We start from the raw sequence: 27,854 nt of genomic DNA on the forward strand, positions 1-27,854 counted from the left end.
TACTGCCCTATGTACAAGAATATAACTACTATAATACTGCCCCCTATGTACAAGAATACAACTACTATAATACTGCCCCTATATACAAGAATATAACTACTATAATACTGCCCTATGTACAAGAATATAACTACTATAATACTGCCCCTGTGTACAAGAATATTACTATAATACTGCTCCCTATGTACAAGAATATAACTACTATAATACTGCCCCCTATGTACAAGAATATAACTACTATAATACTGCCCCCTATGTACAGGAATATAACAACTATAATACTGCCCCTATGTACAAGAATATAACTACTATAATACTGCTCCTATGTACAAGAATATAACTACTATAATACTGCTCCTATGTACAAGAATATAACTACTATAATACTGCCCCTATGTACAAGAATATAACTACTATAATACTGCCCCTATATACAAGAATATAACTACTATAATACTGCCCCCGATATACAATACTATTACTACTATAATACTGCTCCTATCTACAAGAATATAACTACTATAATACTGCTCCTATGTACAAGAATATAACTACTATAATACTGCCCCCTATGTACAAGAATATAACTACTATAATACTGCCCCTATGTACAGGAATATAACAACTATAATACTGCCCCTATGTACAAGAATATAACTAATATAATACTGCTCCTATGTACAAGAATATAACTACTATAATACTGCCCCTATGTACAAGACTATAACTACTATAATACTGCTCCTATCTACAAGAATATAACTACTATAATACTGCTCCTATGTACAAGAATATAACTACTATAATACTGCCCCTATGTACAGGAATATAACTACTATAATACTGCCTCCTATGTACAAGAATATAACTACTATAATACTGCTCCTATGTACAAGAATATAACTACTATAATACTGCTCCTATGTACAAGAATATAACTACTATAATACTGCCCCTATGTACTAGAATATAACTACTATAATATTGCCCCTCTGTACAAGAATATAACTACTATAATACTGCCCCTATGTACAAGAATATAACTACTATAATATTGCCCCTATGTACAAGAATATAACTACTATAATATTGCCCCTTTGTACAAGAATATAACTACTATAATACTGCCCCTATGTACAAGAATATAACTACTATAATACTGCCCCTATGTACAAGAATATAACTACTATAATACTGCTCCTATGTACAAGAATATAACTACTATAATACTGCTCCTATGTACAAGAATATAACTACTATAATACTGCCCCTATATATAAGAATATAACTACTATAACACTGCTCCTATGTACAATAATATAAATACTATAATACTGCCCCTATGTACAGGAATATAACTACTATAATACTGCCCCCATGTACAAGAATATAACTACTATAATACTGCCCTTGTGTACAAGAATTGTTGTGAACTATACTTTTTGGCTCCCTCTTGTGGTCACTAGTGGTATGGCCTTGGTTTGTCTTTCTCCAGGTTGGTAGTCACCTGGTTCGTTAGACCCTGGGTGTTCCTATTTAAACTTCCTGGATTCTTAGTCCATTGCCTGGCATCAATGTAATCAGTCCTTGTCTGGTTGCTCCTGTCTACTGGTCCTGATTTTTGCAAGATAACTAAGTCCTGCTTTCTTATTTTTGTTCATTTGTATTGTTTTGTTTTTTGTCCAGCTTGTTCATAATGTGATTTCTGATTTTGCTGGAAGCTCTAAGGGGGCTGATATTCTCCCCCCACATCGTTAGTCGGTGCGGGGGTTCTTGGATATTCAGCGTGGATATTTTTGTAGGGTTTTTCGCTGACCGCATAAGTCCGCTTTCTATATTTCTGCTATTATATAGTGGGCCTCTCTTTGCTGAATCTAGTTCATACTTACGTTTGTCCTTTCTTCTTACCTCACCGTTATTATTTGTTGGGGGCGTGTCTTTACTTTGGGGTACCTTTCTCTTGAGGCAAGTGAGGTCTGATTTTCTCTGAAAGGGTTAGTTAGTTCTCCGGCTGGCGCGAGACGTCTAGAACCAACGTAGGTACGTTCCCCGGCTGCTATTAGTTGTGGGTTAGGATCAGGTATGCGGTCAGCTCAGTTACCACCTCCCTATGAGCTGTTTTTTTATGTTTGCAGACTTTGCTGAAAACCCTGAGATCCTCTACCATTGGGATCATAACAAAGAATATTACTATAATACTGCTCCCTATGTACAAGAATATAACTACTATAATACTGCCCTTGTGTACAAGAATATAACTACTATAATACTGCCCCTATGTACAAGAATATAACTACTATAATACTGCTCCTATGTACAAGAATATAACTACTATAATACTGCCCTTATGTACAAGAATATAACTACTATAATACTGCTCCTATGTACAAGAATATAACTACTATAATACTGCTCCCTATGTACAAGAATATAACTACTATAATACTGTCCTATGTACAAGAATATATCTACAATAATACTGCTCCTATGTACAAGAATATAACTACTATAATACTGCCCCTATGTACAAGAATATAACTACTATAATACTGCTCCTATGTACAAGAATATAACTACTATAATACTGCTCCTATGTACAAGAATATAACTACTATAATACTGCCCCTATGTACAAGAATATAACTACTATAATACTGCTCCTATGTACAAGAATATAACTACTATAATACTGCTCCTATGTACAAGAATATAACTACTATAATACTGCTCCTATGTACAAGAATATAACTACTATAATACTGCCCCTATGTACAAGAATATAACTACTATAATACTGCTCCTAAGTACAAGAATATAACTACTATAATACTGCCCCTATGTACAAGAATATAACTACTATAATACTGCTCCTATGTACAAGAATATAACTACTATAATACTGCTCCTATGTACAAGAATATAACTACTATAATACTGCCCCTATGTACAAGAATATAACTACTATAATACTGCTCCTATGTACAAGAATATAACTACTATAATACTGCTCCTATGTACAAGAATATAACTACTATAATACTGCCTCTATGTACAAGAATATAACTACTATAATACTGCCCCTATGTACAAGAATATAACTACTATAATACTGCTCCTATGTACAAGAATATAACTACTATAATACTGCTCCTATGTACAAAAATATAACTACTATAATACTGTCCCCTATGTACAAGAATATAACTACTATAATACTGCTCCTATGTACAAGAATATAACTACTATAATACTGCCCCATGTACAAGAATATAACTACTATAATACTGCTCCTATGTACAAGAATATAACTACTATAATACTGCTCCTATCTACAAGAATATAACTACTATAATACTGCTCCTATGTACAAGAATATAACTACTATAATACTGCTCCTATCTACAAGAATATAACTACTATAATACTGCTCCTATGTACAAGAATATAACTACTATAATACTGCTCCTATCTACAAGAATATAACTACTATAATACTGCTCCTATGTACAAGAATATAACTACTATAATACTGCTCCTATGTACAAGAATATAACTACTATAATACTGCTCCTATGTACAAGAATATAACTACTATAATACTGCCCCTATGTACAAGAATATAACTACTATAATACTACTATAATACTGCCTCCTAGAATCTAGAATATGCATGTCCCCGTAGTATATGGACAATGATGATTCCAGAGTTTGCGGCAGACTGTGCCCGTCGCTGATTGGTCGAGGCAACCTTTATGACATCTTTGTCGCCATGGCAACCATTATGACATCTACGTCGATACTGTGCCCATCGCTGATTGGTCGAGGCGAATTCGCGGCAGACTGTGCCCGTCGCTGATTGGTCGAGGCAACCTTTATGACATCATCGTCACCATGCTGTGCCCGTCGCTGATTAGTCGAGGCCGAATCAGAGACGCCGGATTTCCAGGACAGACAGACAGACAGACGGAAAAACCCTTAGACAATTATATATATAGATAATACTGCTCCAATGTACAAGAATATAACTACTATAATACTGCCCTGTGTATAAGAATATAACTACTATAATATTGCCCCTATGTACAAGAATATAACTACTATAATACTGCTCCTATGTACAAGAATATAACTATTATAATACTGCCCCTATGTACAAGAATATAACTACTATAATACTGTCCCTATGTACAAGAATATAGCTATTATAATACTGCCCCTATGTACAAGAACATAACTGCTATAATACTGCTCCTATATACAAGAATATAACTACTATAATACTGCCCCTATGTACAAGAATATAACTACTATAATACTGCCCCTATGTACAAGAATATAACTACTATAATACTGCCCCTATATACAAGAATATAACTACTATAATACTGCCACTATGTACAAGAATATAACTACTATAATACTGCTCCTATGCACAAGAATATAACTACTATAATACTGCTCCTATATACAAGAATATAACTACTATAATACTGCTCCTATGTACAAGAATATAACTATTATAATACTGCTCCTAATGTACAAAAATATAGCTATTATAATACTGCCCCTATGTACAGGAATATAACTACTATAATACTGCTCCTATATACAAGAATATAACTACTATAATACTGCCCCTATGTACAAGAACATAACTACTATAATACTGCTCCTATATACAAGAATATAACTACTATAATACTGCCACTATGTACAAGAATATAACTACTATAATACTGCTCCTATGTACAAGAATATAACTACTATAATACTGCCCCTATGTACAAGAATATAACTACTATAATACTGCCTCTATGTACAAGAATATAACTACTATAATACTGCCCCTATATACAAGAATATAACTACTATAATACTGCCTCTATGTACAAGAATATAACTACTATAATACTGCTCCCTATGTACAAGAATATAACTACTATAATACTGCTCCTATGTACAAGAATATAACTACTATAATACTGCCCCTAGGTACAAGAATATAACTACTATAATACTGCTGCTATGTACAAGAATATAACTACTATAATACTGCTCCTATGTACAAGAATATAACTACTATAATACTGCCCCTATGTACAAGAATATAACTACTATAATACTGCCCCCTATATACAAGAATATAACTACTATAATACTGCTCCTATGTACAAGAATATAACTACTATAATACTGCCCCCTATATACAAGAATATAACTACTATGATACTGCTCCCTATGTACAAGAATATAACTACTATAATACTGCCCCTATTTACAAGAATATAACTACTATAATACTGCCCCTATGTACAAGAATATAACTACTATAATACTGCCTCTATGTACAAGAATATATCTACTATAATACTGCCCCTATGTACAAGAATATAACTACTATAATACTGCTCCTATGTACAAGAATATAACTACTATAATACTGCTCCTATGTACAAGACTATAACTACTATAATACTGCCCCTATGTACAAGAATATAACTATTATAATACTGCTCCTAATGTACAAGAATATAACTACTATAATACTGCCCCTATGTACAAGAATATAACTACTATAATACTGCTCCTATGTACAAGAATATAACTACTATAATACTGCTCCTATGTACAAGACTATAACTACTATAATACTGCCCCTATGTACAAGAATATAACTATTATAATACTGCCCCTATGTACAGGAATATAACTACTATAATACTGCTCCTATATACAAGAATATAACTACTATAATACTGCTCCTATGTACAAGAATATAACTACTATAATACTGCTCCTATGTACAAGAATATAACTACTATAATACTGCCCCTATGTACAAGAATATAACTATTATAATACTGCCCCTATGTACAGGAATATAACTACTATAATACTGCTCCTATATACAAGAATATAACTACTATAATACTGCTCCTATGTACAAGAATATAACTACTATAATACTGCCCCTATGTACAAGAATATAACTACTATAATACTGCTCCTATGTACAAGAATATAACTACTATAATACTGCCCCTATGTACAAGAATATAACTACTATAATACTGCTCCTATGTACAAGACTATAACTACTATAATACTGCCCCTATGTACAAGAATATAACTATTATAATACTGCTCCTAATGTACAAGAATATAGCTATTATAATACTGCCCCTATGTACAGGAATATAACTACTATAATACTGCTCCTATATACAAGAATATAACTACTATAATACTGCCCCTATGTACAAGAATATAACTACTATAATACTGCCTCCTAGCTGTGAGGTTGTGTGTCTGTAGCTCTCCTGATGTCTGGAGCAAGCCCCCGGGCCACCCTGGGCGGGAAGCTCCCCAGGCAAGGCCCAGGCTTCTCGGCCTACACTGGGACAAGGCTCCCAGACTTCTCTGAATGGGAATGTTAATCCCAAAGCCACTGTGAGACCAGTGAATGCAGCGAGCCAAAGCTGCAGCAGTTCTGTGAAAGAGGAAAAAGCTGCAAGTAAAGTTTTGGGAGGAAAATCTCCTCCAAGTCCAGCAAAGAAGCCAGAAGTTAACGTGTTGGTGAGTGATGTTACACAGCACAGTATGAAGTCCTGTAACTCCCCGGTCAGTAAGCAGCCCCTGCCTGGAGCACAGGTGAGATCGGCCTCAGGTGTACAGATCACCTCTCCTGCTTCCAGGCAGAGACGGACGTCTCTGGAAAGACAGACTATCCAGGAGAACTTGCAGCAACATGGCAGTGTGGCGCTGTCAGGACGCACCCGGTCACAATCAGGTGGCAGCGATAAACCTGCTGCGGAGCCTGCACCCAGCCGAGGAGCCACAAAGCCATCTGTGGTGGAACCGCACAAGACTGTGTTCAAAACCCCTGCACCCGTGGTGAAGAGTAAAGCTGTGCAGCCGGCACGTGCACCCGAGCTGCAGCTAGCGGACGAGATACCGGGACTGGTCAGAAAACTGGGTGAGTTACAGCAGCAAAAAAAAGCGCTGCAAATGGAAGTAGACTTTATCTATAACCTAAAAGTCACTAATCCTGCCGGTAATGATGCCTATGACCTGAGACTGAACACACTGGGGGTACAGCTGGCAAGTGTTGTGCAGGACATTGAATCTGTGCTGGAGGGCATGGGGCCCCTGGCGGAGACCTACAGGAACCGCGAGCGGTTCGCCTCCTATAAGCAGGACTGTGCTGTAGAGACTGGGACCCCCGAGCAGCGGACACGGCCAGTGTTACAGGCTGCCCGCTTCTGCTTCCAGGAAGGAAAAAACTGCCGCAGCAAGCAGCTGAGTGTGAACAGGAGCATGCACTTCAGACTCCAGCAGAGGCACCACAGGTCCCAGAATGTCCCATGCAGGAGCAGGACGGTGTTTGTGAGACTGTTTGTGCTGCTAAGGCAGCTGAGTGCGAACAGGAGCATGCACTGCAGACTCCAGCAGAGGCACCACAGGTCCCAGAATGCCCCATGCAGGAGCAGGACATTATATGTGAGACTGTTTGTGCTGATGAGGCCGAGGCTGAGGCTGAAGCACAGACTGGGGCTGGTGATGTTGTGCCCATGGGGTCGGGGGTTGGAGGGGTTTCACATCCTGTCATGAACGTGGCACTGTCTGATGATAATGATGCTGCTGATGATAATGTGCATGATATGTGTGACTATCCCCCTTTACCATCTAGTCCACAAGGTGTGGCAGCCCCCCCTGCTGCAGACCCTCTCCCTGTCAGTCGGCCCAGTGTGACCCGGCAGGTGCCCCCCAGGAATGCCTGGAGCCGCGGCGCCCCATCCTTCACCTCCAGCGCCAGGTATACCGGCCAGACATTTAAGCGCATTAATGTGGTGCGGTTTAAATACATTGGTGCCAAGGAGGATCTGCCGCAGCGCAGGTATGTGGTGAGAGAGCTGCTATGCGGCCAGATGGGGTTTGTGGCAAACGAGATACTGGCGGTGTCTAACCTTCAGGACAGGCAGGGCTACGAGGTCAGTTTCAAGCTGCAGTGTGACCTGGACAGGTTCTGGGCCAATTACCCCAGGTTCAGAGACGCTGAAGGCTGGAATAAATTTATATTGGTTCCTATCTCCAGGCCGGACACTGTCACGGTAAATATCACCTTCTGGAATGAGGCCGTTCCCCCACAGGACATCGAGGTGTGGCTCCGGAGACACTGTGACCTCGCCTCTGGACTCTCCAAGGTCAGAGATGAGGATGGTATCTGGACAATGGGGTGGAAAGCTGTGGTGAAACTGCGGCAATTCAATAACATTACTGCCCACTTACCCAACTCCTTCTTCATTGGGAGGGAGAAGGGAAGATGTTATTACCCCGGGCAGCCCAGAAAATGTTTCAAATGTGGTGGGAAAGGTCATCTGGCTAACGCCTGTACTGTGCTGAAGTGCAGCCTGTGTGGTGAAATCGGCCACGTCGCTGTGGATTGCCGGGATGTTAGATGTAACCTCTGCGGTAAGATGGGCCACCCTCACAGGGACTGTCCAGACGCCTGGCATAATATCTGCAGAGTCTTCCCTGATGAGGCTGTACTGGCAGGGGCAGAGGCTCAGGAGGATGAGGATGTGGTGGCAGGGGCACATGAGGGGGAGGATTTAATGTCAGGAGAGATGGTGACCAACCCAGATGCCCAACAGGAGTCCACTCATGTAACACCAGAGAAGCAGGGTATAGAGGGTGCAGAGGGGAACATGGAGGTCCAGCAGCCTCAGTTGTCCCCCCCCTCAGCATCACTGTCTGTATATGATGACTGGAGCATCAATCTTAATAAAAGGAAGAAAAAGAGCACGTCCTCCCGTAAACCTGAGGCAGAATATGACACCGGTCAGAGCGCTACTAGGAAACTTCAGGATTCTGCAGGAGTGATGGTTGTGTCCAACAAGTATGGAGTTTTATCTGAGTCTAATGATGATGATTATGAGACAGAGTTGAGGAAAGTTGATGCAGAGTGTGACAGGGACATAGAGGACCACCCTCCGTCAAAGCGGAAGCCTTTATCTGTGGACCCTCAGGTAGAGTCTGTCATGGACACCAGTGGTGGACAGAACATCCCTGACTCATGATGATGGCAGTTACTGTGCTCCTTCTCTATTGTGTTGTGATGGCGGGGTTCTCATTAACACTAACATCAAGTAATGTCAATAGTATTAAGGCAAGGAGGACGAGACATGTGGTGTATGAACATCTCACACATCTGGACACCGATGTCATTTTCCTGCAGGAGACACGACTGACATCTCTGGGGCTTATGAGAGAGGCTGAGAGGGAATGGCGGTGCGGTCCTTCTTTCTGGTCACTGGCTGTGGAGCCTTACGCCGGAGTCGCTGTCCTGTTTAACACCAATGATGTGACTGTGCATAGGATGACGGAGGTGGTCATGGGAAGATGTTTGGTCCTGGAAGTCACTATTCATGGGAGGCGACTCCGGCTTATTAACATCTATGGGCCACAGACAGTGACTGACAGGATTCAGCTTTTTAATAACGTTAAGCCTTACCTCTTCACTTCTCTTCCGGTGGTGATGGCAGGGGACTTTAATGCCATACTGACATCAGGTGACAGTTCCTCGGGCAGGACAGTGACCAGGGATGGTAAGGTCCTAAATAGCATTATAATGCAGGCTGGACTGACTGACGTTTTCGCACAGGGAGGTCGACAGCCAAAATTCACGTATTCATGTTCGAACAGGAGCAGTAGGATAGATTTTGCTTTTGTAAGTCCTACTGAGGCTGTCGGCACCCTGAGTGAGAAGGTCGTCCCTTACTCTGATCACCTCGCCTTGTGCTTCTGTCTGGGGACCTCTAACCGTCCGGACATCGGTAGAGGGTTGTGGAAGCTCAATTCCAGTCTCCTGGATGATGCTTATGTTCAGAGTCGTGTCTACTCCCTTATCCAGCTTCATCTGGATAGGGTTGACTTCTATGACAACATGACCGACTGGTGGGAGGACGTCAAGGAGGATATCAGATCCCTCTTAAAGAGACTGTCAGTTAATAAAGGGAGGAATAAGTACAGCCAGTACCTAAAGCTGCGTAAAGAATTGGAGTCACAATATTCGGTGGGCGGGGATGACAAAGTGAAGATCGACCGACTGAAATCTGAGATAAGGCAGTATCAGTATAGTAGGTATACCTCCCTGGTTCTTGATCGGGATTATGGGTCCTTAGGGGCCCCTGATCCCTTTGAGAATTGCAGGGAGAGGGTAGTCAAAAAAATGGTCACGGGTCTCACTGACTTCCAGGGTGTATTGCAGGAGTCACGGGAGGGTATCCTGGAGGTGGTGGGATCTTACTATGCTGACTTGTTTCAGAGGAAAGTTTTGGATAAAGATAAGATGGCTCAATTCTTGGAGGCAACTCCTGTGCCTGATACTAATGATCTGGACTTTTCTCCTTTGACAGCAGAGTTAACGGTGGAGGAAGTTAAGGAGGCTATTGATAAATTACATCTGAAGAAGGCACCAGGTCCAGATGGCATAACAGCAGAATTTTATAGGAAATTCAGAGACCTCCTGGCTCCAATCCTCGTGGATGTGTATAAAAGTTGTCTAGGAAATCACCTGATGCCTCCATCCATGAGAGTGTCCTCGTTGATTCTGCTGTCTAAAGGTAAAGAGCCGAGCGACATCAAGAACTGGAGGCCGATTGCCCTCTTGAATGTGGACAGGAAGATTCTAGCAAAGATCCTGTTTTCTAGATTAGTCTGTTTGTCCCCAGCACTGTTGGCAGGCTCTCAGTTTGGCACAGTAAAAGGGCGGAACATCTCTGGAGCAGTCATCTCGATACGGGAGATGTTTGAGAGATGTAAAGCTCTGCGGTGTGGGAAATATATTGTTAGTCTGGACCAGGCTAAAGCCTTTGACAGGGTTGATCATGACTATCTGTGGGCCACTTTGTCAAAGTACGGTATTCCGGGACAATTTGTGGATTGGCTGAAGACATTGTACAGAGAGGCGGTGAGCTTTCCTCTGATTAATGGTTGGCAGGGTGACACTTTTGGAGTTGAGGCAGGGGTGAGACAGGGTTGCCCACTGAGTCCGCTCCTGTATGTTTTTGCCCTAGACCCGTTTCTGAGGTCACTGCAGGAGTGCGATTTTCAGGGGGTGCCGGTCCCCCATTGCCTGCCTCTGAATGTTGTTGCCTATGCGGATGATGTGACGTTGGTGATCTCTAATCCTCGAGAGGTGCAGATGTTATCTGCGTCTATCAGAAGTTACTCAGAGGCCTCCGGGTCTCTGGTCAACCTTGAGAAGAGTCAAGCTCTGTGGACATTAGATACTGATCCCAGCTTTGATCTGCGGCAGTTTGCCAAAGCCTCCACCCATATTAAGATCCTAGGGGTTAAATTTGGGAGGGATGATAATGCCACGCTAAATTGGGAGGAGAAATTGGAAACCGGAAATGCAAAGGTTCAGCGATGGAAGAACTGGAGGCTGACCTACAGAGAAAGGGTCGCAATGTTGAAGACTTACCTGGTCCCTGTTTTCTTGTATGTCTCTGTCATTTTCCCTTTGCCAGAATCTTTCTCAGCGAGGCTCTTCAGCCTGTTCTTCCAGCTCTTGTGGGGGAATAGGTTGAACCTAATAAAGAGGGGAATAACGTACCTACGGTGGAAAGAGGGTGGACTGGATATGTTGAATCCAAGGGTTTTCTTTGACTCCTTGTTTCTAAAGGTAAATTTTGGGAACATGGACTCAAACAGTAGCTCCCTGTGGGTAAATAGTATCAGGTACTGGATATTGCCTTTTGCAGAATCTTGGGTGCGAGGCGGCAGTCTCAAGAGGAGGAGATGGACAGGTGACCACCTCCCCCAGTATCTTGACTACGGTCTGAAGTGTGTTAGGAGGTGGGGACTGGAGAAGTCTTACATTGAGAGGAGTACGAGAAGAGACATATATGCTCATGTATGTAGGACTTTCTTCTACTCTCCACTGGCCCTGAGAGATTGTGTCACCACCACCCTGCAGGAAAGCCTTAGGTTCCTAAACGGGAAACGACTTCCTCCTAAACTGTTTGATGTCACTTGGCTTTCACTGCATAGTCGTCTCTTTGTCAAGGGAAACCTGAAACATCTGAGTGTCTCTGATAGGAATTGTCCCCTTGGTTGTCAGCAGGAGGAGACTATGGAGCACTTTATATGTGATTGCTGGGCAGGGAGGAAGATCTGTGAGGAAGTGTCAGCTAATCTAAAAATCCCCAGACTGCGGACCCTGAAGTATCCTGACATAATCTATGGTGTCCCCTCCACTGTTAGTAACATCGACAGAGAGACGATGTACATTATCATAAGTGTTATCAAATACTATCATTGGCACATGAGAACCCGGGTGTCACTGCACAATGAGCTGTTCGATCACACCGCTGCGGCTGGTCAGGTTATGTCAGAACTCCGGTGGATAAAATCACTAGAAGTTGGAAGGGGTCAGAGAAACAATAAGTTATGGAGGAACATAAATTTCAGTTAGGAAATATGATGATATATATATTGTTTTGTTTGATTTTCTTCTCCATCCAGGTGTGGACACTTAAATTTATTTATGAATATGATCTGACTGTTTAGTACTTGGTGTGTATATAACCTAAGTGATTTGTGTTTTGTAATAATGGGTGATTTTTGTTTTTATTATTATTGTATTTATGTTTGATTTTATAATAAAAATTGCCCCTATGTACAGGAATATAACTACTATAATACTGCTCCTATATACAAGAATATAACTACTATAATACTGCCCCTATGTACAAGAACATAACTACTATAATACTGCTCCTATATACAAGAATATAACTACTATAATACTGCCCCTATGTACAAGAACATAACTACTATAATACTGCTCCTATATACAAGAATATAACTACTATAATACTGCCACTATGTACAAGAATATAACTACTATAATACTGCCCCTATGTACAAGAACATAACTACTATAATACTGCTCCTATATACAAGAATATAACTACTATAATACTGCCACTATGTACAAGAATATAACTACTATAATACTGCCCCTATGTACAAGAATATAACTACTATAATACTGCCCCTATGTACAGGAATATAACTACTATAATACTGCTCCTATATACAAGAATATAACTACTATAATACTGCCCCATGTACAAGAACATAACTACTATAATACTGCTCCTATATACAAGAATATAACTACTATAATACTGCCACTATGTACAAGAATATAACTACTATAATACTGCCCCTATGTACAAGAATATAACTACTATAATACTGCCCCTATGTACAAGAATATAACTACTATAATACTGCTCCTATGTACAAGAATATAACTACTATAATACTGCCCCTATGTACAAGAATATAACTACTATAATACTGCTCTGCTCCTATGTACAGGAATATAACTACTATAATACTGCCCCTATGTACAAGAATATAACTACTATAATACTGCCCCTATGTACAAGAATATAACTACTATAATACTGCCCCTATGTACAAGAATATAACTACTATAATACTGCTCCTATGTACAAGAATATAACTACTATAATACTGCCCCTATGTACAGGAATATAACTACTATAATACTGCCCCTATGTACAGGAATATAACTACTATAATACTGCCCCTATGTACAAGAATATAACTACTATAATACTGCTCCTATGTACAGGAATATAACTACTATAATACTGCCCCCTATGTAAAAGAATATAGCTACTATAATACTGCTCCTATATACAAGAATATAACTACTATAATACTGCTCCTATGTACAACAATATAACTACTATAATACTGCCCCTATGTACAAGAATATAACTACTATAATACTGCCCCTATATACAAAAATATAACTACTATAATACTGCTCCTATGTACAACAATATAACTACTATAATACTGCCCCTATATACAAGAATATAACTACTATAATACTGCTCCTATGTACAAGAATATAGCTATTATAATACTGCCCCTATGTACAAGAACATAACTACTATAATACTGCTCCTATGTACAAGAATATAACTACTATAATACTGCCCCTATGTACAGGAATATAACTACTTTAATACTGCCCCTATGTACAAGAATATAACTACTATAATACTGCTCCTATGTAGAAGAATATAACTACTATAATACTGCTCCTATGTACAAGAATATAGCTATTATAATACTGCCCCTATGTACAAGAACATAACTACTATAATACTGCTCCTATGTACAAGAATATAACTACTATAATACTGTCCCCTATGTACAAGAATATAACTACTATAATACTGTCCCCTATGTACAAGAATATAACTACTATAATACTGCTCCTATGTACAGGAATATAACTACTATAATACTGCTCCTATGTACAAGAATATAACTACTATAATACTGCCCCTATGTACAAGAATATAACTACTATAATACTGCTCCTATGTACAAGAATATAACTACTATAATACTGCCCCTATGTACAGGAATATAACTACTATAATACTGCCCCTATGTACAAGAATATAACTACTATAATACTGCTCCTATGTAGAAGAATATAACTACTATAATACTGCTCCTATGTACAGGAATATAACTACTATAATACTGCTCCTATGTACAAGAATATAACTACTATAATACTGCTCCTATGTACAAGAATATAACTACTATAATACTGCCCCATGTACAAGAATATAACTACTATAATACTGCCCCTATGTACAAGAATATAACTACTATAATACTGCTCCTATGTACAGGAATATAACTACTATAATACTGCCCCTATGTACAAGAATATAACTACTATAATACTGCTCCTATGTACAAGAATATAACCGCTATAATACTGCCCCTATGTACAAGAATATAACTACTATAATACTGAGGAAAAGCAGAAGTCCAGCGTGGGTGATGTCCATAAAAAAAACCTTTTATTCCATTTTTGTTAAAAGCACATAAATCCAAAGTCCATCTTTATATCCATAGACACAAACGGGTGATTCCTACCAGTGACAGTCACAGGCTTAAAGTGCATTAAAATCAAACGCGTTCCAACGGTCGTGCCGCCTTACTCATTGTGATAAAAATAAAATGAAAGAGGGCTGCCATATAGGACGAGGCCCATTAGGTTACACCCCCTGATCTTGCAGGCAACAGAAACAGGACAACACCTACAGGTAATTAGTGAGTTTAGCCTGAAATTTGCATGTACAAATACTATGCTTAAGGGTACCGTCACACAGTACCATTTACATCGCTACGACGGCACGATTCGTGACGTCGCAGCGTCGTATGATTATCGCTCCAGCGTCGTAGACTGTGGTCACACGTTGCAATCACGGCGCTGGAGCGATGCCGAAGTCCCCAGGTAACCAGGGTAAACATCGGGTTACTAAGCGCAGGGCCGCGCTTAGTAACCCGATGTTTACCCTGGTTACCAAAAAAAACAAACAGTACATACTCACCATCTGATGTCCGTCAGGTCCCTTGCCGTCTGCTTCCCGCTCTGACTGAGATCCGGCCGTACAGTGAGAGCAGATCACAGCAGTGACGTCACCGCTGTGATCTGCTCTCACTTTCCGGCCGGCAGACAGTCAGAGCGGAAAGCAGACGGCAAGGGACCTGACGGACATCAGATGGTGAGTATGTACTGTTTGTTTTTTTTTACTTTTACGCTGGTAACCACGGTAAACATCGGGTTACTAAGCGCGGCCCTGCGCTTAGTTACCCGATGTTTACCCTGGTTACAAGCGAACGCATCGCTGGATCGCTGTCACACACAACGATCCAGCGATGACAGCGGGAGATCCAGCGACGAAAGAAAGTTTCAAACGATCTGCTACGACGTACGATTCTCAGCTGGGTGCCTGATCGCAGTAGCGTGTCAGACACTGCGATATCGTAACGATATCGCTAGAACGTCACGAATCGTGCCGTCGTAGCGATAAAAATGCCACTGTGTGACGGTACCCTAAGGCAGGAGAAAAACTAAAAAAAGCAAATTTGAACGGGACCATCAGGACTATGTTCGTAATGAGGTATATGACTGGCATGAAAAAAGACGTGCACCATATAAATCACCTAGTTCAATCCTGAAAGGGAGTACTAGAAATGGACAGATGAATTACCAACAAAGAAGGGTTAACTTCTCTGATACGGACGTCTCTCATGAACATTCAGACGAGTCCACCTCAGGAAATACGTCTGATTCCTCCTATGAAAGACAACAATTTACCCCTTATCATGACCAAAGATTTGGGAAAGACGCCCCAACTCAAGTGCCTCCAAAAAACGGACGCGACGCAGGAGAAGGGGTGGCAGGAAGCATAACAACAAGAAGATATCCACAGAGGCGAAAGAAGGCGAGAAAAATGTGGTAATTAACTTGTCCAGCTATGTAATTAGTGAGACCCAAATGGACATTCTATCTAAAGGTCTCACCTTCTCCCCTACAAATGAATTTGATATGTACAGAACATTACTAGATGTAAATAAATTTGTTCGAAATTTGACTTTAAAATGCCACTTTTTCAAGGAAGAATCTGATCAGGGTACTATACAGAACCTGACCACACAGAGTGACCAGACCACACTGGGTGAAATAGGGACTTTCCAGGAACTTTGTTCCATTAGTGACCTGAGGACCCTTGAGAGTGAATCTATAGAATCCATCAAAAATCTAAACTCTGGTTATAAATCAAAAAAACCCTATTTTTACCCTGTCAATTCAAGACCTAACATCTTGGATTCATTCCAGGAATGCATAGAGGAGGACCTGATAGAACTAAAGAAAAAATCCTCATGTAACCATAACAGACCCAATCTGAGTAAGACAGAAAGGAAAGCTCCGGAGGAGATCAGAGGCAACCAGGATCTCCTGGTCAGAAGGGCGGACAAGGGAGGAGCTGTGGTCCTACTGAATGCAGGTCTATATGTCCAGCAGAACATGGTGATGCTGAATAACAGCAGCACGTATAGGAGACTACAGCATGATCCCACAGAACTGTTCCAGAAAACACTAAAACATCTGCTTTCTGAGGGTTATGCTATAGGGGCACTGGATAAAAAACTGTCTGAGGATTTATTTGTGGAACACCCTATAATCCCCATCTTCCATTCCCTGCCTAAAATCCACAAGGAGGTCTTCCCTCCTACATTCAGACCCATAGTAGCAGGGATTGGAAGCATGGGTGAGAACCTCAGTGCCTGGGTGGATATGTATCTGCAACCACTGATTTCTACACTACCAGGTTATATAAAAGATACCAAGCATCTGATTTCCTCCCTGGATAAGACTGCATGGTCTGGAGACTGTATCTTCATCTCCTGTGACGTGGAGGCCTTGTATCCCTCCCTGATGCATGACCTGACTATCTCCATCCTGAGGAGACATCTCCAGGACTACAGCGACTACACTCCGGCTATACAGGAATTTTTGATTTCCTCTGTGGACTTTCTCCTCAAACATAACTTTTTTTCCTTTAACAAAGAGTTTTTTTTGCAGGTTTGCGGAGCCCCGATGGGCGCAGGGTTCTCGCCATCTATCGCTAACCTGTATATGGCAGCCTGGGAGAGCTTGTTCATGTTTTCACGTGTTAACCCCTTCTCCCCCTATATTAGGTGGCTGGGGCGCTATCTGGACGACCTGCTCCTCATATGGGAGGGACCTGCGGACTTGATACCTGAACTTATCAAATATATGAATGATAATGAAATGAATTTGAAATTCACCCATACAATTGGTGGTAGAAACATTAATTTTTTAGATGTCACTTTAGATCTAAATTCAGATTCAATCATCACAATCTCCCCTTTCAGGAAACGTACCGCGACTAATTCCATATTACACGCCAAATCATGTCATCCGAGACATGTAATAAAAAACATTCCTGTGGGGGAACTCTACAGGTTTAAGAGGAACAGTACCACCAAGGAAGTCTATGAGGGGAGTAAGAGGGAGGTGAAGGCCAGGCTGGCTCACAGGGGTTACCCCAGCTGGAGACTATTGTGGAGGATATAGATCGGATACTATATACCCGTGTGTCCAGTGAGGAGCACATCACCTTCACCACTACATACAGTGGAGTAAGAGGGAGGTGAAGGCCAGGCTGGCTCACAGGGGTTACCCCAGCTGGAGACTATTGTGGAGGATATAGATCGGGATACTATATACCCGTGTGTCCAGTGAGGAGCACATCACCTTCACCACTACATACAGTGGAGTAAGAGGGAGGTGAAGGCCAGGCTGGCTCCTAGGGGTTACCCCAGCTGGAGACTATTGTGGAGGATATAGATCGGATACTATATACCCGTGTGTCCAGTGAGGAGCACATCACCTTCACCACTACATACAGTGGAGTAAGAGGGAGGTGAAGGCCAGGCTGGCTCACAGGGGTTACCCCAGCTGGAGACTATTGTGGAGGATATAGATCGGGATACTATATACCCGTGTGTCCAGTGAGGAGCACATCACCTTCACCACTACATACAGTGGAGTAAGAGGGAGGTGAAGGCCAGGCTGGCTCCTAGGGGTTACCCCAGCTGGAGACTATTGTGGAGGATATAGATCGGGATACTATATACCCATGTGTCCAGTGAGGAGCACATCACCTTCACCACTACATACAGCGGAGTAAGGGGGAGGTGAAGGCCAGGCTGGCTCATAGGGGTTACCCCAGCTGGAGACTATTGTGGAGGATATAGATCGGGGTACTATATACCCGTGTGTCCAGTGAGGAGCACATCACCTTCACCACTACATACAGCGGAGTAAGGGGGAGGTGAAGGCCAGGCTGGCTCATAGGGGTTACCCCAGCTGGAGACTATTGTGGAGGATATAGATCGGGGTACTATATACCCGTGTGTCCAGTGAGGAGCACATCACCTTCACCACTACATACAGCGGAGTAAGGGGGAGGTGAAGGCCAGGCTGGCTCATAGGGGTTACCCCAGCTGGAGACTGTTGTGGAGGATATAGATCGGGATACTATATACCCGTGTGTCCAGTGAGGAGCACATCACCTTCACCACTACATACAGCGGAGTAAGAGGGAGGTGAAGGCCAGGCTGGCTCCTAGGGGTTACGCCAGCTGGAGACTATTGTGGAGGATATAGATCGGGATACTATATACCCGTGTGTCCAGTGAGGAGCACATCGCCTTCACCACTACATACAGCGGAGTAAGGGGGAGGTGAAGGCCAGGCTGGCTCACAGGGGTTACCCCAGCTGGAGACTATTGTGGAGGATATAGATCGGGATACTATATACCCGTGTGTCCAGTGAGGAGCACATCACCTTCACCACTACATACAGCAGAGTAAGAGGGAGGTGAAGGCCAGGCTGGCTCCTAGGGGTTACCCCAGCTGGAGACTATTGTGGAGGATATAGATCGGGGTACTATATACCCGTGTGTCCAGTGAGGAGCACATCACCTTCACCACTACATACAGCGGAGTAAGAGGGAGGTGAAGGCCAGGCTGGCTCCTAGGGGTTACCCCAGCTGGAGACTATTGTGGAGGATATAGATCGGGATACTATATACCCGTGTGTCCAGTGAGGAGCACATCACCTTCACCACTACATACAGCGGAGTAAGAGGGAGGTGAAGGCCAGGCTGGCTCCTAGGGGTTACCCCAGCTGGAGACTATTGTGGAGGATATAGATCGGGATACTATATACCAGTGTGTCCAGTGAGGAGCACATCACCTTCACCACTACATACAGCGGAGTAAGAGGGAGGTGAAGGCCAGGCTGGCTCCTAGGGGTTACCCCAGCTGGAGACTATTGTGGAGGATATAGATCGGGGTACTATATACCCGTGTGTCCAGTGAGGAGCACATCACCTTCACCACTACATACAGCGGAGTAAGAGGGAGGTGAAGGCCAGGCTGGCTCACAGGGGTTACCCCAGCTGGAGACTATTGTGGAGGATATAGATCGGGAGACTATATACCCGTGTGTCCAGTGAGGAGCACATCACCTTCACCACTACATACAGCGGAGTAAGAGGGAGGTGAAGGCCAGGCTGGCTCATAGGGGTTACCCCAGCTGGAGACTATTGTGGAGGGTATAGATCGGGATACTATATACCCGTGTGTCCAGTGAGGAGCACATCACCTTCACCACTACATACAGCGGAGTAAGAGGGAGGTGAAGGCCAGGCTGGCTCATAGGGGTTACCCCAGCTGGAGACTATTGTGGAGGATATAGATCGGGATACTATATACCCGTGTGTCCAGTGAGGAGCACATCACCTTCACCACTACATACAGCGGAGTAAGAGGGAGGTGAAGGCCAGGCTGGCTCCTAGGGGTTACCCCAGCTGGAGACTATTGTGGAGGATATAGATCGGGAGACTATATACCCGTGTGTCCAGTGAGGAGCACATCACCTTCACCACTACATACAGCGGAGTAAGAGGGAGGTGAAGGCCAGGCTGGCTCCTAGGGGTTACCCCAGCTGGAGACTATTGTGGAGGATATAGATCGGGAGACTATATACCCGTGTGTCCAGTGAGGAGCACATCACCTTCACCACTACATACAGCGGAGTAAGAGGGAGGTGAAGGCCAGGCTGGCTCCTAGGGGTTACCCCAGCTGGAGACCATTGTGGAGGATATAGATCGGGATACTATATACCCGTGTGTCCAGTGAGGAGCACATCACCTTCACCACTACATACAGCGGAGTAAGGGGGAGGTGAAGGCCAGGCTGGCTCCTAGGGGTTACCCCAGCTGGAGACTATTGTGGAGGATATAGATCGGGATACTATATACCCGTGTGTCCAGGGAGGAGCACATCACCTTCACCACTACATACAGCGGAGTAAGAGGGAGGTGAAGGCCAGGCTGGCTCCTAGGGGTTACCCCAGCTGGAGACTATTGTGGAGGATATAGATCGGGAGACTATATACCCGTGTGTCCAGTGAGGAGCACATCACCTTCACCACTACATACAGCGGAGTAAGAGGGAGGTGAAGGCCAGGCTGGCTCCTAGGGGTTACCCCAGCTGGAGACTATGGTGGAGGATATAGATCGGATACTATATACCCGTGTGTCCAGTGAGGAGCACATCACCTTCACCACTACATACAGCGGAGTAAGAGGGAGGTGAAGGCCAGGCTGGCTCCTAGGGGTTACCCCAGCTGGAGACTATTGTGGAGGATATAGATCGGGATACTATATACCCGTGTGTCCAGTGAGGAGCACATCACCTTCACCACTACATACAGTGGAGTAAGAGGGAGGTGAAGGCCAGGCTGGCTCCTAGGGGTTACCCCAGCTGGAGACTATGGTGGAGGATATAGATCGGATACTATATACCCGTGTGTCCAGTGAGGAGCACATCACCTTCACCACTACATACAGCAGAGTAAGAGGGAGGTGAAGGCCAGGCTGGCTCACAGGGGTTACCCCAGCTGGAGACTATTGTGGAGGATATAGATCGGGATACTATATACCAGTGTGTCCAGTGAGGAGCACATCACCTTCACCACTACATACAGCGGAGTAAGAGGGAGGTGAAGGCCAGGCTGGCTCCTAGGGGTTACCCCAGCTGGAGACTATTGTGGAGGATATAGATCGGGATACTATATACCCATGTGTCCAGTGAGGAGCACATCACCTTCACCACTACATACAGCGGAGTAAGAGGGAGGTGAAGGCCAGGCTGGCTCCTAGGGGTTACCCCAGCTGGAGACTATTGTGGGGGATATAGATCGGGGTACTATATACCCGTGTGTCCAGTGAGGAGCACATCACCTTCACCACTACATACAGCAGAGTAAGAGGGAGGTGAAGGCCAGGCTGGCTCCTAGGGGTTACCCCACCTGGAGACTATTGTGGAGGATATAGATCGGGATACTATATACCCGTGTGTCCAGTGAGGAGCACATCACCTTCACCACTACATACAGCGGAGTAAGAGGGAGGTGAAGGCCAGGCTGGCTCCTAGGGGTTACCCCAGCTGGAGACTATTGTGGAGGATATAGATCGGGATACTATATACCCGTGTGTCCAGTGAGGAGCACATCACCTTCACCACTACATACAGCGGAGTAAGAGGGAGGTGAAGGCCAGGCTGGCTCCTAGGGGTTACCCCAGCTGGAGACTATTGTGGAGGATATAGATCGGATACTATATACCCGTGTGTCCAGTGAGGAGCACATCACCTTCACCACTACATACAGTGGAGTAAGAGGGAGGTGAAGGCCAGGCTGGCTCCTAGGGGTTACCCCAGCTGGAGACTATTGTGGAGGATATAGATCGGATACTATATACCCGTGTGTCCAGTGAGGAGCACATCACCTTCACCACTACATACAGTGGAGTAAGAGGGAGGTGAAGGCCAGGCTGGCTCACAGGGGTTACCCCAGCTGGAGACTATTGTGGAGGATATAGATCGGGATACTATATACCCGTGTGTCCAGTGAGGAGCACATCACCTTCACCACTACATACAGTGGAGTAAGAGGGAGGTGAAGGCCAGGCTGGCTCCTAGGGGTTACCCCAGCTGGAGACTATTGTGGAGGATATAGATCGGGATACTATATACCCATGTGTCCAGTGAGGAGCACATCACCTTCACCACTACATACAGCGGAGTAAGGGGGAGGTGAAGGCCAGGCTGGCTCCTAGGGGTTACCCCAGCTGGAGACTATTGTGGAGGATATAGATCGGGATACTATATACCCGTGTGTCCAGTGAGGAGCACATCACCTTCACCACTACATACAGTGGAGTAAGAGGGAGGTGAAGGCCAGGCTGGCTCCTAGGGGTTACCCCAGCTGGAGACTATTGTGGAGGATATAGATCGGGATACTATATACCCATGTGTCCAGTGAGGAGCACATCACCTTCACCACTACATACAGCGGAGTAAGAGGGAGGTGAAGGCCAGGCTGGCTCCTAGGGGTTACCCCAGCTGGAGACTATTGTGGAGGATATAGATCGGGATACTATATACCCGTGTGTCCAGTGAGGAGCACATCACCTTCACCACTACATACAGCGGAGTAAGGGGGAGGTGAAGGCCAGGCTGGCTCCTAGGGGTTACCCCAGCTGGAGACTATTGTGGAGGATATAGATCGGGATACTATATACCCGTGTGTCCAGTGAGGAGCACATCACCTTCACCACTACATACAGCGGAGTAAGAGGGAGGTGAAGGCCAGGCTGGCTCCTAGGGGTTACCCCAGCTGGAGACTATTGTGGAGGATATAGATCGGGAGACTATATACCCGTGTGTCCAGGGAGGAGCACATCACCTTCACCACTACATACAGCGGAGTAAGGGGGAGGTGAAGGCCAGGCTGGCTCATAGGGGTTACCCCAGCTGGAGACTATTGTGGAGGATATAGATCGGGGTACTATATACCCGTGTGTCCAGTGAGGAGCACATCACCTTCACCACTACATACAGCAGAGTAAGAGGGAGGTGAAGGCCAGGCTGGCTCCTAGGGGTTACCCCAGCTGGAGACTATTGTGGAGGATATAGATCGGGATACTATATACCCGTGTGTCCAGTGAGGAGCACATCGCCTTCACCACTACATACAGCGGAGTAAGAGGGAGGTGAAGGCCAGGCTGGCTCACAGGGGTTACCCCCGCTGGAGACTATTGTGGAGGATATAGATCGGGAGACTATATACCCGTGTGTCCAGGGAGGAGCACATCACCTTCACCACTACATACAGTGGAGTAAGAGGGAGGTGAAGGCCAGGCTGGCTCCTAGGGGTTACCCCAGCTGGAGACTATTGTGGAGGATATAGATCGGGGTACTACATACCTGTGTGTCCAGTGAGGAGCACATCACCTTCACCACTACATACAGCGGAGTAAGAGGGAGGTGAAGGCCAGGCTGGCTCCTAGGGGTTACCCCAGCTGGAGACTATTGTGGAGGATATAGATCGGGATACTATATACCCGTGTGTCCAGTGAGGAGCACATCACCTTCACCACTACATACAGCGGAGTAAGAGGGAGGTGAAGGCCAGGCTGGCTCCTAGGGGTTACCCCAGCTGGAGACTATTGTGGAGGATATAGATCGGGGTACTATATACCCGTGTGTCCAGTGAGGAGCACATCACCTTCACCACTACATACAGCGGAGTAAGAGGGAGGTGAAGGCCAGGCTGGCTCCTAGGGGTTACGCCAGCTGGAGACTATTGTGGAGGATATAGATCGGGATACTATATACCCGTGTGTCCAGTGAGGAGCACATCACCTTCACCACTACATACAGCAGAGTAAGAGGGAGGTGAAGGCCAGGCTGGCTCCTAGGGGTTACCCCAGCTGGAGACTATTGTGGAGGATATAGATCGGGATACTATATACCCGTGTGTCCAGTGAGGAGCACATCACCTTCACCACTACATACAGCGGAGTAAGAGGGAGGTGAAGGCCAGGCTGGCTCCTAGGGGTTACGCCAGCTGGAGACTATTGTGGAGGATATAGATCGGGATACTATATACCCGTGTGTCCAGTGAGGAGCACATCACCTTCACCACTACATACAGCAGAGTAAGAGGGAGGTGAAGGCCAGGCTGGCTCCTAGGGGTTACCCCAGCTGGAGACTATTGTGGAGGATATAGATCGGGGTACTATATACCCGTGTGTCCAGTGAGGAGCACATCACCTTCACCACTACATACAGCGGAGTAAGAGGGAGGTGAAGGCCAGGCTGGCTCCTAGGGGTTACCCCAGCTGGAGACTGTTGTGGAGGATATAGATCGGGATACTATATACCCGTGTGTCCAGTGAGGAGCACATCGCCTTCACCACTACATACAGCGGAGTAAGAGGGAGGTGAAGGCCAGGCTGGCTCCTAGGGGTTACGCCAGCTGGAGACTATTGTGGAGGATATAGATCGGGATACTATATACCCGTGTGTCCAGTGAGGAGCACATCACCTTCACCACTACATACAGCAGAGTAAGAGGGAGGTGAAGGCCAGGCTGGCTCCTAGGGGTTACCCCAGCTGGAGACTATTGTGGAGGATATAGATCGGGATACTATATACCCGTGTGTCCAGTGAGGAGCACATCACCTTCACCACTACATACAGCGGAGTAAGAGGGAGGTGAAGGCCAGGCTGGCTCATAGGGGTTACCCCAGCTGGAGACTATTGTGGAGGATATAGATCGGGATACTATATACCCGTGTGTCCAGTGAGGAGCACATCACCTTCACCACTACATACAGCGGAGTAAGAGGGAGGTGAAGGCCAGGCTGGCTCCTAGGGGTTACCCCAGCTGGAGACTATTGTGGAGGATATAGATCGGGATACTATATACCCGTGTGTCCAGTGAGGAGCACATCACCTTCACCACTACATACAGCGGAGTAAGAGGGAGGTGAAGGCCAGGCTGGCTCCTAGGGGTTACCCCAGCTGGAGACTATTGTGGAGGATATAGATCGGATACTATATACCCGTGTGTCCAGTGAGGAGCACATCACCTTCACCACTACATACAGCGGAGTAAGAGGGAGGTGAAGGCCAGGCTGGCTCCTAGGGGTCACTCCAGCTGGAGACCATTGTGGAGGATATAGATCGGGATACTATATACCCGTGTGTCCAGTGAGGAGCACATCACCTTCACCACTACATACAGCGGAGTAAGAGGGAGGTGAAGGCCAGGCTGGCTCCTAGGGGTTACCCCCGCTGGAGACTATTGTGGAGGATATAGATCGGGATACTATATACCCGTGTGTCCAGTGAGGAGCACATCACCTTCACCACTACATACAGCGGAGTAAGGGGGAGGTGAAGGCCAGGCTGGCTCCTAGGGGTTACCCCAGCTGGAGACTATTGTGGAGGATATAGATCGGGATACTATATACCCGTGTGTCCAGTGAGGAGCACATCACCTTCACCACTACATACAGCGGAGTAAGAGGGAGGTGAAGGCCAGGCTGGCTCACAGGGGTTACCCCAGCTGGAGACTATTGTGGAGGATATAGATCGGGAGACTATATACCCGTGTGTCCAGTGAGGAGCACATCACCTTCACCACTACATACAGCGGAGTAAGAGGGAGGTGAAGGCCAGGCTGGCTCCTAGGGGTTACCCCAGCTGGAGACTATTGTGGAGGGTATAGATCGGGATACTATATACCCGTGTGACCAGTGAGGAGCACATCACCTTCACCACTACATACAGCGGAGTAAGAGGGAGGTGAAGGCCAGGCTGGCTCCTAGGGGTTACCCCAGCTGGAGACTATTGTGGAGGATATAGATCGGGATACTCATACCTCCCAACCGTCCCGATTTCAGCGTGACAGTCCCGCTTTGGCACCGGGGTCCCGCTGTCCCGCTTCGGGCATTTAAAATCCCGAATTTGCGGCCGCCGGTGAAGCCCCGCCCACTTCCGGGACGTAGAGAGAGCCCGATTAGGTTTGTGGCTGTTTTTTTTTTCTTATACATGCTGGGTCTCCTCCCGACCGATCCCTCCCCCGCCCCCGCCCCCGCCCCCTGTGTGTGCGGCGCTGCCACGCTGAGGAAGAGAGCCAGCAGCGATCAAGATGAGAGGTCAGCGACTCACTACCTGAGGTGTGTGCACGGAGCTCCGGCGTCTCCTGCTCTTAGCTGCTATCCCGGCAGAGAAGGAGAGACGGGGGAGGTGCCGGGACAGTGCAGAGCTGTGAGCAGGAGAAACTGAAGAGCTGCACATGGACATGAGCCACCCCTGCACCACAGAGGAGATTGTGTGTGTGTGTGATGTGTGTGTGTGTGTGAGATGTGTGATGCTGCATTTGTGTGTGTGTCATGTGTGTATGAGGTATCTGGTGTGTGTGATGGCTGGGTGTGTGTGATGGCTGGGTGTGTGTGTGTGATGGCTGGGTGTGTGTGTGTGTGTGTGATGGCTGGGTGTGTGTGTGTGTGATGGCTGGGTGTGTGTGATGGCTGGGTGTGTGTGATGGCTGCATGTGTGTGATGGCTGCGTGTGTGTGTGTGTGATGGCTGCGTGTGTGTGATGGCTGCGTGTGTGTGTGATGGCTGCGTGTGTGTGTGATGGCTGCATGTGTGTGATGGCTGCGTGTGTGTGTGTGTGATGGCTGCGTGTGTGTGTGTGTGTGATGGCTGCGTGTGTGTGTGATGGCTGCGTGTGTGTGTGTGTGTGTGATGGCTGCGTGTGTGTGTGTGTGTGTGTGTGATGGCTGCATGTGTGTGTGATGGCTGCGTGTGTGTGTGTGATGGCTGCGTGTGTGTGTGATGACTGCGTGTGTGTGTGATGACTGCGTGTGTGTGATGACTGCGTGTGTGTGTGATGGCTGTGTGTGTGTGTGTGTGATGGCTGCGTGTGTGTGTGTGATGACTGCGTGTGTGTGTGATGGCTGTGTGTGTGTGTGATGGCTGCATGTGTGATGCATTTGTGTCAAAGCTGCATGTGTTTGTGAGCTGCGTTTGTGATGCTGCGTGTGTATGTGTGATACTGTGTGTGTGATGCTGCATGTGTGTGAGCTGCGTGCCTGTATGTCATTATACAGTATGGAGAACTGTGGCCATAATACAGTATGGAGCATCATGTGGGGTCATTATACAGTATGGAGCATCATGTGCAGTCATTATACAGTATGGAGCATCATGTGCGGTCATTATACAATATGGAGCATCATGTGCAGCCAGTATACAGTATGGAGCATCATGTGCAGTCATTATACAGTATGGAGCATCATGTGCAGTCATTATACAGTATGGAGCATCATGTGCGGTCATTATACAATATGGAGCATCATGTGCGGTCATTATACAGTATGGAGCATCATGTGCGGTCATTATACAGTATGGAGCATCATGTGCGGTCATTATACAGTATGGAGCATCATGTGCGGTCATTATACAATATGGAGC

Source organism: Ranitomeya variabilis, chromosome 1 (assembly GCF_051348905.1).
Source record: "Ranitomeya variabilis isolate aRanVar5 chromosome 1, aRanVar5.hap1, whole genome shotgun sequence".
NCBI lineage: Eukaryota > Metazoa > Chordata > Amphibia > Anura > Dendrobatidae > Ranitomeya > Ranitomeya variabilis.